Raw genomic sequence first — 13,534 nt, 5'->3', positions numbered from 1 at the left:
ATAGTCACCCTATCTGAGCTGCACATCTATCCAATACTTGTGGCTGACTTTCTGATCAAACACATCTTTTGATTCAGCCACAAGACTAGGCTTTGTCGTAGGCCCTTAATGGGTAAGATGTAGTACTGATCTTTAGAGATCGCCCAAATGATGTAATCTGATCTTTAAAGATTCCCTTAATGATGTAATCCGATCTCTTGAGATCGCTCAAATGATGTAATCCGACCTTTTGAAAATGAAATGAAATTTTATTTGAAGGTTATTATTTTATTATTGCATTAGTTATTTTTTCGATCTCTGATGTGCATATCCGATTTGATCTCTAACTGAATCGTCATTAGCCGATCTGTGGCTTTGAAAGTTTGCTCAATCCAATAACCCTAGCTAACCAATCTCTTTAATTTGGTTTTATAATGACTTTCTGGCCGAGCTGAGGAAGCGGTATCCTAAAAAGGACTTCTCCTAGATGAATGAGCTCGCCCCAGAGGCCGAAGATGAGAGCAATGAGGAGCCAGAGAGAGAGAGAGAATGAGATAATTGATAATGTATCAGGGGAGTAGGTTGGGGGAGACCCTCCAGCCGAATGACTTGTAAATTTTTATTTTGAAATGAATTGAAGTCCTCCCTTTTTATTTAATTTCTTGATGAGATTGGAAAGCGTCCCAATTGTATGAGTACTTGATTGTTTGAACGTATTAGAACATTAAACTTAAAAGCAACTATTAACCTAAGTATAAGAGGTCGGAAAAACATTGTAAGCATGAGATCGGACTCAGCCATGACCAAATACCGGGTAAAACTTTATAACATTAGAATTGGAAAGACTTGATTTGAATTCTTAAGATCGGGATCGTCATTAGACCGGACAGAAAACTTAACTTTATTTTAAGGAATATCTAGGACATTCAAGTGAGAAGCCCGATTCTAACATTAGCTAAATGAATTTTCACAATATTTGTAAAGAGAGATCGGGGACAAGACTGGGTGGTACGGAAACCCGACACTGGTTCGAACCCATCTGATAAGAGATCGGAAAACAATTAACTAAGTGTGGGATCGGTTCATTCCGTGGTCGAGCAATCAATGAGTTCGAAAAAGTCATTTGTGATTGAAAGACATCGCGTGAAAGCGGCTTATAAAGTCGATTAAAAATTTCCTTGACTTCGGAGGTCGGCCAAAATATGGTGTCGACAGTGTACATTCGGGAGATAGTCAGATTGCATGGAGTTCCTACTTCCATAATATCTGACAAAGGGCCCCAGTTCATTTCTTGGTTTTGGAGGAAACTTTAGGAGGCACTTGGCACACTGTTGAATTTTAGTATGACTTTTCATCCACAGACAGATGAACAGTCTAAAAGGATAATTCAGACATTAGAGGATATGCTTCGCATGCATGTCATGGATTTTGGAGGTCAATGGGATGATCAGCTACCATTAATGGAGTTTGCTTATAATAACAACTATCATTCTAGTATTGGAATGACACTTTATAAGACATTATATGGTAGAAAGTGTAGGTCTCCTTTATGTTGGACCAAAGCTGGAGAGGCGAGAATACATGATTTAGATATGGTGCAGTACATTTCAGAGATAGTTCTTTTAATAAGGAAACATTTAAAGACATCTTTCAGCAGACAAAAGAGTTATGCAGATCCAAGGAGGAAAGATGTAAATTTTGAAGGGGATGATTATGTGTTCTTAAAGGTATTTCCTATGAAAGGGGTTATGAGATTTGGAAAGAAAGGCAAGTTAGTACCTCGTTACATAGGACCTTTTGAGATCACGGACAGAGTGGGAGCAATTGCTTATCGGTTGGAGTTGCTACCAAACCTTTCTCATGTCCATCTAGTGTTCCATATTTTCATGCGTAGGAAATATGTTTTCGACCCTTCTCATGTGCTGCAACCAAACACAGTAGAGTTAAATGAGAACTTAACTTTTAAGGAATAACCAGTGGTTATAGTGGATTATCAGATAAGACAGCTTTGGTCAAAATAGATCTCTATGGTTAAAGTCCTGTGAAGAAGTCAATCTGTAGAGGAATGCACCTAGGAGTCAGAGTGGGATATGCGCAACAAGTATCCATACTTGTTTAATATGTAACTTAGTGTATTTATTCTACCTTGTATAAAAATTTGAGGATGAATTTTCTATAAGGAGGAAAGAATGTAACGTCCTGAATTTTTAAATAATTATTTTATGTAAGAATTAACTGGTTTGCCTGGCCTAGGAGGGGCATTGTGTAGTTATTGTATTGTGGGCCTAAGCCTTTTTGGATTAAGAAGTATTAGTTGAGTTATTTTGTAGGTTGAGTAGGTCCTAGGTACAGGGAAAATTTTGCTAGATTTTCGGCATCAACCTAGGGTGTTTTAGACTTTTTAGTTCTTTGTTTTGAGTTAATATTAATAAATTTCTTGAATATGATTGTTTAGGTGATCCGAGTCAACCTTCCTCATCTTCTCAGCCGCCCTAGTGACATTGGGATAATTTGTGAGTAGATATTGATTTTATTTATAATTTCAATATTATTATATATTCAAGGTATGCCCATGCATTCACTTATAAATATATGTATATAGCAAAATCTTAGGCACGGTTTACATTGCATCTTTATTTGATGAAATTATTGTGGGTATCGCCTTAAGGTAATTTGGAGTTATGTGTGTGTGTCGGCGTGCGTGTGGTGTGATATTGGATATGGGTAGGACAGGTAGAACAGTTGGAGCTTGATTCACTGGGACTCAATCCTTTTTGTAGATAAGTCGGGGTGAGTACGACTTTGAGTTGATCTCGCTGACCTCCGCATTTGGATTATTAAGAGAAAGTCTGATTTGAATTGATCTCACTAGCGAAGGTTGGAATTAAGAGAGCTATATAGAGGATCAGCTCCCATATATATATATGATATGATTGATGTGACACACAAGTGTGTGAGTGCTCCAAATTATCTTTTCTGCGAATATTGTTTGACTTGTTTGGTAATATGTGTGCATGTTGCATTTCATGCATAGGAATGCACTAGACTTATATAGTTATAGAAATTGTATTTAAAATCAATATCTTACTCTATGAGTCTAACGCTTACTCTTGTTCAACTATTTTTCCTTAGGTAACAGGAGAGCTCTTTGAGTTTAACCTGCTTTCTTACTCGTAGGTTTCCTAGAAGTAGATTTATTATGTTCTTATTTCCTTGTTTATATTCTAGAAACTCCGCATGTACTATTAGTGTATTAAACTTTCTGGGACTGTAATAACTTTTTTTGTTGGATTTTGTAAAGGTTATTATGTGGTTGTGCTTGGATGAGGGAGCTGAGCTCCCATTGGATTATATGTATTGTTTGAGAATTGCGAGAGTGAGCTGAGCTCCCCAAAATGAGATATATTGTGATTACAGGTCGGGTGAGCTATTACTCCCTATTGGGTAGCTCAATTTATGGTCGGCTTCTGTCCATTTGTTTTTTTGGATTTGGATTATAGTGATAGGCTTTATGGTTGGGTTAGGAATAATTAAGCCTACTACGGGTTTTAAGGGCCTTATGCTGACCCAAATCCTAGCGTCAGTTTGACCCAGAATTTGGGTCGTGACACATTTAAACTTTTAACATAACTTATTTTTATTTTTTTTATTATTAATAATAATTAATATATATATATATATTAAATAAAATTTATTAATCTTATTATTAAAATTAATTAATTAATTAATTAATATGAAACTTTTGGCTTTCTAATACATACCATATATCTTATTTTTATTTTTTAAGCTATATTTTTATCATTAACAATAATTAATATATGCCTTAAATAAAATTTACTATTTTTTTTCTTACCATTAATTAATATATAACTTATTTATTTTCTAATATTTAACAATAAAAAAAGAGCTAAATATCTTTTATGTATATGCTTTATATATTTTCTAGACAATAATTTGATAATAAAAAATTATATAAATAATTTTTAATATTAAATTAAAATTTTATTAGATTTTTTTTTTCAAAACATAACTAGCTAATACTATCAACGGAGCTATGTTGGAACTTAACCATGGGAAGTCCCCGTACCTCCACCATTATTTGCTACAACTCCTTAAATTTTTTTTTTAAATTTTTTAAGAGTAAATTTTTTATTCTTAAACTTATTAAAATTATTATTTTATTATAATATCTTTTCTTTTTTAACTTGTACTAATTTCAAATGCTCTTTTCAGCAACCTTAATATTTTTTGATTTAAATTATATACAATATTTATTAGTTTTATACATCTTATCAAATAAGATAATCACTCAATGAATTATATTTAAAAGAAAAATAATTAAAATTGACTTTTATTCATTATTTTTATATAATGTACAATATTAATACGTAATATATGGTTATATTATTTTTAATTATAATAAATTAATTTAACATAAATTATATTTTATATAATTTATATATTTTTACATAAGTACGTGTGCACACGTACACATATATAAATATATTATATTTATAATTACTAATATTAGTTTTTTTTAACTCTTTTTTTTGTTAATAATTGTGTGGAACCAATAAATATAAAAGAATAAAAATATAATAAAATAATAAAATAATACCTCATAATTTTATATAATCATAATTAAAAATATTTAACAATATGCACAATATGTGAACAAATGATCACTTTTTTTGTCGATAGATAGAACATATGCATACATAAGGTTAGTGATAAGAATTGACCATTATTAAAATTATGACAATTTTAATAAAGTCATTATTTCTATATAACTACTTGAATGAATAATATTCTTAATATCCAATAAACTAATAGTTTTATGCATGCAATTAGAAGGTAAAGTCCATTTCAAAAAAGAAATTTCTGAATTTAGTCACCTGCAATTTTGGCAATGGAAAGACCAAGACCAGTGGAAGAGTAAGCGAAAGACATGAGAGCAGCAACAATGGAAAGGCCTGATAGTTGATGAAAATTAGGTGTTTGGCTTAAAATGATCTGTGTGTTTCCAAATATAATCATGTATACGTTGTTTGATGCATGGCATCCTCCATTATGTCCCTTTTTGTGAAAGCACTTTGATCTTCCAATTGCCCTAATTAACAGGCAAAATAAGGATAAAAGACTTTTAAGAATCTAATCAAATAAAAATATGAGGAATTTACAATATTGTCTCTGGATTTTACTCTATGTTATATTTTAGTTTTTGGATTATTGAAAAATTAATTATTTAGTCTCTAAATTTTACATTATATTATACTTTAGTCTCTGAATTTTTGAAAATTAATTATTTAGTCCCTTTAATTTAATATATAGAACAATATAGTCCTCATAATTTTAATGTTTATAATAATTTGAAGAATTAAATTGTTTTATATATTAAAGCAATTGGGATTAATGGAACACCCTTAAATTTTTTAAAAATACTTATTTTATGTGTAAACATTAATATTTTATTTTATTAAAATTTTGAGAATTTATTTAGAATTTTTAGAAATTGGGTTCGATTTTTTAAAGTCAATAAAATTTGCTAATTTTTAAAAAATTAATTTAAAGACCACGTGACAAAACTAAAAATATATTTGGACTCTACAAATTTTTTTAAATTTTTTAGAATTTTTTTTCAAAATTTTTGGGTCTCGTTTTTAGTCCCAAGATAGAGTAAAAATTTAATTTTAGGTTTTCTAAATTGAACCAGCCGAATCGAACAGGACCGGTCGAATCGGACCGGTCTTATTTTTCTTTTCTCCTTTTCCTTCCGCAAGCGCGACGCCCTCCCTTCGTCCCTTCGATTCTCCCTCCTCCCGCCTCTTCAGCTCCGACCACCACCACCCCAGCCTCTTCGGTCACTGGCGCTCCACCAGGACCCCTTCCCCTTGCCGGCCGCCACTCTAGAACACCGGAAAACCTGCTTGAAAACCCCCCTTGTGCTTGCACTGTAGCGCACTTTCCCGACTAAAATTTGGCCGATCCGGCTACTAATCAGACTGGATCTTATGCCAAATACCTTCTACTCGTTGAGAGCTTTCCATAGACACAAAAAATACAAATTTTCACTGAATAGATTGTCCAATTTTTGCTTGAAAAGTTTTAGCCTATTTTGATTTTCAGCTAAATTTCTCCCAAACCGGAAACCCCACGGGAAATCTGAGAGTACCAGTGCGCTCTACACGATGAGAGCTTCACGAGGATATAAATTTCATAATTTTTTGACACCGAAATTTCGATGGGTCCCACAACCTTCATTGTGATTTTTCGAGCTTTAAACGAGTTTAATAATTTTCGAAAATATCTTTCTCTAACTCCTGGTGTTGTGGGCTCCGAGTAGGTACCTTCATTTCATAGAAATTCGAAAGTTGCTCGGGTTTGCAATTTCGAGCTGGATAGGCAGGCTACCAGGAAAGCTTCAGAACCAGGTCGAGATTATAGGCTATCCCACTATTTTTAGACGTCTCGGAGGCATCCCAAGCGTCGAAATTAGCATAAGTAAACCCGAACCCTAATTTTTCTTAATTATCTAGTGCCTGATTTCGATTAAAAATCTATAAAATATTCATGGTAGGTTAAAAAGTTATAATTCTTTTTGCATTAGCTTAGTGATATTGCTAAGGACCGCAGGACAAAATTTTAGAATTTTTAAAGCTTGTTTAGGTGATTTTTGCTAAAAAGTTGGTTTCGAAAACTAAATTATAATTTTTTCAGATTGTGAGTTTTGATTGATTTGGAGGACTTAGGAGGAGCCATATATTATTGATGTGTTATGATTGTGGGAAATTGAGAATTAGAAGGATTGTTTGAACCCTTTTGTAGGTTGGGTAGATTCTAGGTATATGGGAAACTCTGTCAAATTTTCGGCAAAACCTTAGGGCTGTTTTTTGATTCTCTACAGTTTTGTTTCAAGTTGTTTATTGATAAATTTTGATATATTATTTAGGTGAGCCAGGACAGCCTTCTTGCTCTGTCCAGCCTCCGTAATAACCTTTAAAGTGTTGTGAGTGGATATTTATTTTATTTATAAATTTCAATATTATTATATTTCTAGCATGCTCATTTATCATTTATACTTATATTTTTGTACTTAAATATTAGGCATGCCCTATTTTGCATTTATATTTGATGATATTTACTCGGTTGCTGTGTTTGATAATCTGGAGCTGTGTATGTGAGTGGGTGTGTATGTGGTGTTTATGGATATGGATAGAACGGGCAAATCGGCTTGAGCTAGTCTCGCTTAGGGCCCTGTCCTTTTTGAGGAAGTTGGGGTAAGTACGGCTTTAAGTTGATCTCACTGACTCCTGCATATGGATTTTTAAGGGAAAGTCTAGCTCGAGTTGATCTCGCTGACAGGCCTTGGATTAAGAGAGCTGGGTAGGAGGATCAGCTCCCCATATATGTATGCGTGAGTATAGACTTGACACGGGTGCACGAGTGCTCCAGATTATCATTGATATGACTTAATATGATTTTTTTTTACTTGTATGAAGATGATGCATTTTATTTCTAAGGATGCATTAGAATTAAATAGTTATAGAAATTATAAGTAAAATAAATATTTACTCTCTGAGTCGAACGCTTACTCCTATTCACTATTTTTCAAGTTATAGGAGAGCTTTTTTCTTTGTGTTTAACCTGCTTTCATTCTTCGCAGGTTCCCTTGCTATAAATTTTATGTTTTGTACCGTTAAATATAAATTTTAATCCTCTGCATATGTAGAAACATATTATTTAGTTTGGGACTATAATATTTATTAATATGTGGGATTGTAACTTATTAAACTTTATGTATGTGAAATTGGATAGTTGGATGCCTATGATGGATGAGGGAGTTGAGCTCCCATTGATTTTGTTTTGGCATTGTGGATGATTGACGGAAGAGCTGAGCTCCCCAAATATATTTTCATTGAGATTACAGGTCGGGAGAGTTAATAACTCTCCATTAGATAGTCTATTTTATGGTTGGACTCTATCGAGTTGATTTCTAGAAATTAGGCTTAAAACGGGCTTAATGATGGGTTAGAGTTTGATTGGGCTTACTATGGGCTTCAGGGGCCTTATGCTGACCCAAGTCCTTGTGCCGATTCTGCCCATGGTATCAAGTTGTGAGAAGATTGATATCAGAGCTTAGGCTCTAGATTCATGGGGAATAGATGTCTAAGGTTTTAAGAAGAGTCTAGTTATGAATCACATGTGGAGAATAGGGTCTACATTCATCCTTGCATTATCATCCTTGCTTCTAGTTTCTGCTTTATATAACTGTGTGTAATTATGAGTCTATAGAGCTGTGTAACATGCTGTTTTGAATTTTGTGGGCTAATGTTGCTGAATTTTAGGAAAATGCATAGAAGTAGAAGAGTTGCCATTACACAAGAATAGGATGTGCCAAACGAGGTGTCGGCACAAGATGAGGTGCCTGTCCTAAGGAGGTGGGGCAAGAATCCTAGAGCTACTTGAGTAGAATAGTAGCAGCCACCAGTTCAGGAATAGTTTTTTTTTGGCCCAGGGTCTTATGGATCCAATGGTAGCTACCCTAGTTGGTTTACAGAGAACCATCGATATGATGGCACAATATATGGTCCACCCTCTAAAACAGCAGCAGCCCACCGCACTGAGAGCGGAACCTTACAAACAAATAATTAATTTTAAGAAGTTGGTGCCTGGTATCTATGATGTAACTGATAATACCTACGGGTTTTTAGACTCATGCAGATAGGTAGGGATAGAACTACAGTTAACTGATAGGAGGTTAATTGAATGCATACAACATGTATTAAGACCCATGCCTAGACAGTGGATGACAGATTATATGCTTCCTAGCATTAAGGGATTATCTTGGACTCAGTTTGTGAAACTGTTCATTAACAGATTTATACCAGAAAGCCTCAGAGATCAAAAGCAGTGGGCCTTTGAGGCCTTAAGGCAGAATGGCAGATTCGTAGATGAGTATGCTTCAAAATTTTTGGAACTGAGTAGGTATACCCCTACAGCTATGGCCACAAAGAGCATGAAAGTAAAAAGGTTCTTAAAGGGGCTAGATAGAAGATATGCAAACTTGGCCATATTATCTGATCAGTCTTTTGATGTAGTGGTGGATAGAGCTAGACAAATTGAAATTAGTTACATGGGAGATGAAGGAAGTCGAGCAAAGAAAAACAAAGCTGAAGGGTCATCCGATACACCACAGATGAGCAGCATGTTTGGCAGTCAGAGTCACCACAGTGAAAAGGCCAGAGGCAGTAGGAAGGTAGGCCTAAAACATAAAGCTAGGGCATCGCTCCAGCAGTGGTCAGAGTTCAGGATATAACAGCTCAGGTTCTAATTCGGGGTCTTCTTTGGTGCCATTTACACAATGTGGCAGAATTCACTTAGGGACTTGTTTAATGAGCTCTGGTGGATGCTTTAGATGTGGCCAGTGGGGTCACTTTGCTAGGGAATGCCCCATGTTTAGTGAGCACCTGATGGGGTCACAAGGTTCTATTGTAAATATTCCCCGACAGTCACACCTTGGCACATCCAGCATGGCAGGCAGCCAGTACAGTGGCCAGCAGAGCCGTGGACAAGGAGGACGTGGATTTGGAGGCAGTAGATCAGAAGACAGAAGTCAATATCAGGGTTCTACAGTGTAGGGCAGAGGTCAAGCTCGAGTTTTCACCCCAACACACTAAGATGCCCAAGCTTCAAATGCATTTGTGGCAGGTATTCTTTCAGTCTGTTCTTTTGAGGTACGCGTTTTAATATATTCGAGTGCTACACACTCGTTTGTTTCTCCTATATTTTCCATGAGGTTGGGTAAAAATCCCACAACGTTATAGTGTTCTTTGTCTATAACTGCCCCTCTTAGTGATAATATAGATGTAGACATGATTTTTCCGGGTAGCCCAGTGGTTGTAGATGGGAAAATCCTCTCTGCGGACTTGGTTCCTCTGCTAGTGATAGATTTTGATGTAATCTTAAGGATGGATTGGCTATCAACTCATTATTCCACCCTAGATTATAGAAATAAAAAGGTGTATTTCCACATACCAGGAGTAGAAGAGTTCAGTTTTGATAGTAACAAAAGTGTGGCTCCGTACAACCTAGTGTCAGCCATTAGTGCCAGGAAGATGTTGAGACACAGATGTCAAGGTTATTTAGCACTAGTAAGGTACACATCTGCTGAAGGTATAAGCATGGAAGATGTTCCTGTTATCTGAGAGTTCATGGATGTTTTTCTTAATAAGCTTCCAGGATTGCCCCCCAGAAAGGGAAATAGAATTTTGCATAGATATTGTGCTTGGTACAAACCCCATTTCTATGCCACCTTATAGGATGGTGCTAACAGAATTGAAAGAGCTTCTGGACAAGAGTTTCATACGTCCAAGCACTTCACCCTGGGGTGCTCCTATTCCGTTTGTGAAGAAGAAGGATGGATTCCTAAGATTGTGCATTTATTACAGGCAGCTGAATAAGGTGACCATCAAGAATAAATATCCACTTTCTCGGATTGATGACCTGTTCGACTAGTTACAAGGAGCGAGGTACTTCTCCAAAATAAACCTAAGGTCAGGTTATCATCAGCTGAGAATCCGGGGTGTGGATGTGCCCAAGACAGCGTTCAGGACAAAATATGGTCATTATGAGTTCTTAGTGATGTCTTTTGAACTCACTAATGCACCAGCGGCCTTCATGGACTTGATGAACAGGGTGTTCAGGCCGTTCCTAGACCGTTTTGTCATTGTATTCATAGATGATATTCTGATATATTCTCAAATGGAGGAAGAACATATGTGGCATTTGAGGATGGTATTGCAGACTTTGAGAGAGCACCAGCTATATGCAAAATTTTCAAAATATGAATTTTGGCTAGAAAGCATCTCATTCTTGGGACACGTGATTTTTAGTGAAGGAATTCAAGTAGATCCCAAGAAAGTTGAGGCAATAACTGATTAACAATAGTCACAGAAGTGTGGAGTTTTCTAGGCCTCGCAGTTTACTATAGACGTTTTGTGCAAAATTTCTCTGGGATAGCAGCTCTCTTAACTAAGTTAACTCGAAAGAATATCCCGTTCATCTGGACCGATGAGTGTGAGGAGAGTTTCCAGAAGCTTAACGAGTGTTTAACTATAGCCCCTGTGTTGAAATTACTGGTAAGTGGTGAAGGGTATACCGTGTACTGTAATGCCTCCAGAGTTGGTTTGGGGTGTGTTTTAATGCAGCATGGGAAAGTGGTGGCTTATGTTTTGAGACAGCAAAAGAGGCACGAGCAGAACTATCCTACCCATGATTTTAAAATGGCGATCGTAATCTTTGCATTAAAGATCTGGAGACACTATTTGTATGGTGAGGTGTGTGAGATATACACTGACCACAAGACCTTGAAGTATATTTTTCAGCAAAGGGATTTAAATTTGAGGCAAAGGAGATGGATGGAGGTTCTAAAGGATTATGATTGCACCATCCAATACCATCCTAGAAAGGCGAATGTGGTGGCAGATGCCCTGAGCAGGAAATCTTCTGGCAGCTTGGCGCACATGTCTAGTGAAAGGAGGCCATTAATTCAGGAGTTGCATGGGCTGATGGATCAGGGACTAATCTTGGATATATCTAATGAGGGTGCACTGTTGGCACATTTCAGAGTGAGGCCAGACTTGCAAGATAGAATTAGAGTTTCCCAACACCGAGATCCACAACTAATGAAAATTGTAGAAAGAGTACAGCAAGAAGAAGATTGTGAATTTGAGTTTGATACAAATGGTGCTCTTATGCAAGGCTCCAGGAAATGTGTGCTAGATGTGGATAACTTTAGAGTTGAAATCATGCAAAAGGTGCACTGCACACCCTATAATGTCCATCCAGGCTCCACTAAAATGTACCATGATGTGAAAGATATATATTAGTAGAATGGCATGAAGGGAGACATAGCAGACTTTGTGTCCAAGTGCTTGACTTGTCAAAAGGTAAAGTTTGAACACCAAAGGCCATCAAGGAAGCTGCAAGAGCTCCCTATTCCAGAATGGATGTGGAAAATGATTACAATGGATTTCATAACTGGGTTGCGTCATACCACACATGGTTATTATTCAATATGGGTGATAGTTGATCATTTGACCAAGTTAGCTCATTTCTTGCCTGTGCGAACCACCTACTCTATTGCCCAGTATGCCAGGCTGTATATTCGTGATATAATCAGATTACATGGAGTTCTTGTTTCTATAATATCTGACAAGGGGCCCCAGTTCATTTCTCGATTTTGGAGAAAGCTGCAGGAGGCACTTGGCACACAGTTAAACTTTAGTACCACCTTTCACCCTCAGACAGATGGACAATGCAAAAGGACAATTCAGACCTTGCATGCTTCATATATGTGTCCTGAATTTTGAAGGTCAATGGGATGACCAGCTACCTTCGGTGGAATTTGCCTGTAGTAATAGCTATCATTTCAGTATTGGGACGGCACCCTATGAGGCACTGTATGGCAGAAGGTGTAAATCTCTATTATGCTGGACAGAAGTGGGTGAGACGAAGGTGCATGATCTAGATTTGGTTCAGTACACCTCGGAGATGGTTCCTAGGATCAGGGAACGTTTGAAAACTGCCTTTAGCAGGCAGAAGAGCTATGCAGATCCTAGGTGGAGGGATGTAGAGTTTGCAGTAGGTGATTATGTATTCCTGAAGGTCTCTCTGATGAAAGGAGTTATGAGATTTGGGAAGAAGGGAAAGCTAGCACCCCTATACATTGGGCCTTTTGAGATTATCGATAGAGTTGGAGCAGTGGCCTATCGGTTGGAGTTACCACCTAGCCTTTCTCATGTCCACTCTATGTTTCACATCTCCATGCTCAGGAAATACATACCTGATCCTTCCCATGTACTGCAACCAGATACAGTAGAGTTAAATGAAGACTTAACTTTTGAGGAGCAGCCAGTAGCCATAGTGGACTACCAGGTGAGACAGCTAAGGTCAAAATAGATCTCTATGGTTAAGGTTTTGTGGAGGAGCCAATCAGTGGAAGAATGCACCTAGGAGTCAGAGTGGGACATGCGTAGCAAGTACCCTTATCTGTTCAATGTGTAATTCTGTTCTTTTATTCTGCCTTATGTAAAATTCGAGGACGAATTTCCTGTAAGAGGGAAAGAATGTAACACCCCTAATTTTTTTAAAAATAATTATTTTATGTGTAAATATTAATATTTTATTTTATTAAAATTTTGAGAATTTATTTGAAATTTTTCGAATTTTAGAAATCGGGTTCGATTTTTCAAAGTCAATAAACTTTGTTGATTTTTAAAAAATTAATTTAAAGACAATGTAGCAAAACTAAAAATATATTTGGACTCTATAAATTTTTTAAAATTTTCTAGAATTTTTTTTTGAAATTTTTGGGGCTCATTTTTTGTCCCAAGGCAGAGTAAAAATTCAATTTTCGGTTTTTTGAATTAAACCGATCGAATCGAACCGGACCGGATCAGACCGATCGAATCGAATCGGTCTTCTTTTTCTTTTCTCCTTCTCCTTCCAAGCGCGCGACACCCTCCCTTCTTCCCTTCGATTCTCCCTCCTCCCG

At 36.3% G+C, this 13,534-nt stretch overlaps 1 pseudogene; it reads right to left on the bottom strand.

The window, feature by feature from the left end:
- Positions 1 to 13,534, bottom strand: part of LOC110662218 (amino acid permease 6-like) — a 45,538-nt pseudogene that overhangs the window by 26,436 nt on the left and 5,568 nt on the right.

The sequence above is a fragment of the Hevea brasiliensis genome, chromosome 8 (assembly GCF_030052815.1).
Source record: "Hevea brasiliensis isolate MT/VB/25A 57/8 chromosome 8, ASM3005281v1, whole genome shotgun sequence".
Classification (NCBI taxonomy): Eukaryota; Viridiplantae; Streptophyta; class Magnoliopsida; order Malpighiales; family Euphorbiaceae; genus Hevea; species Hevea brasiliensis.
Note: the sequence above shows the minus strand (reverse complement) of the source record. Positions and strands in the feature narration are given on the sequence as shown.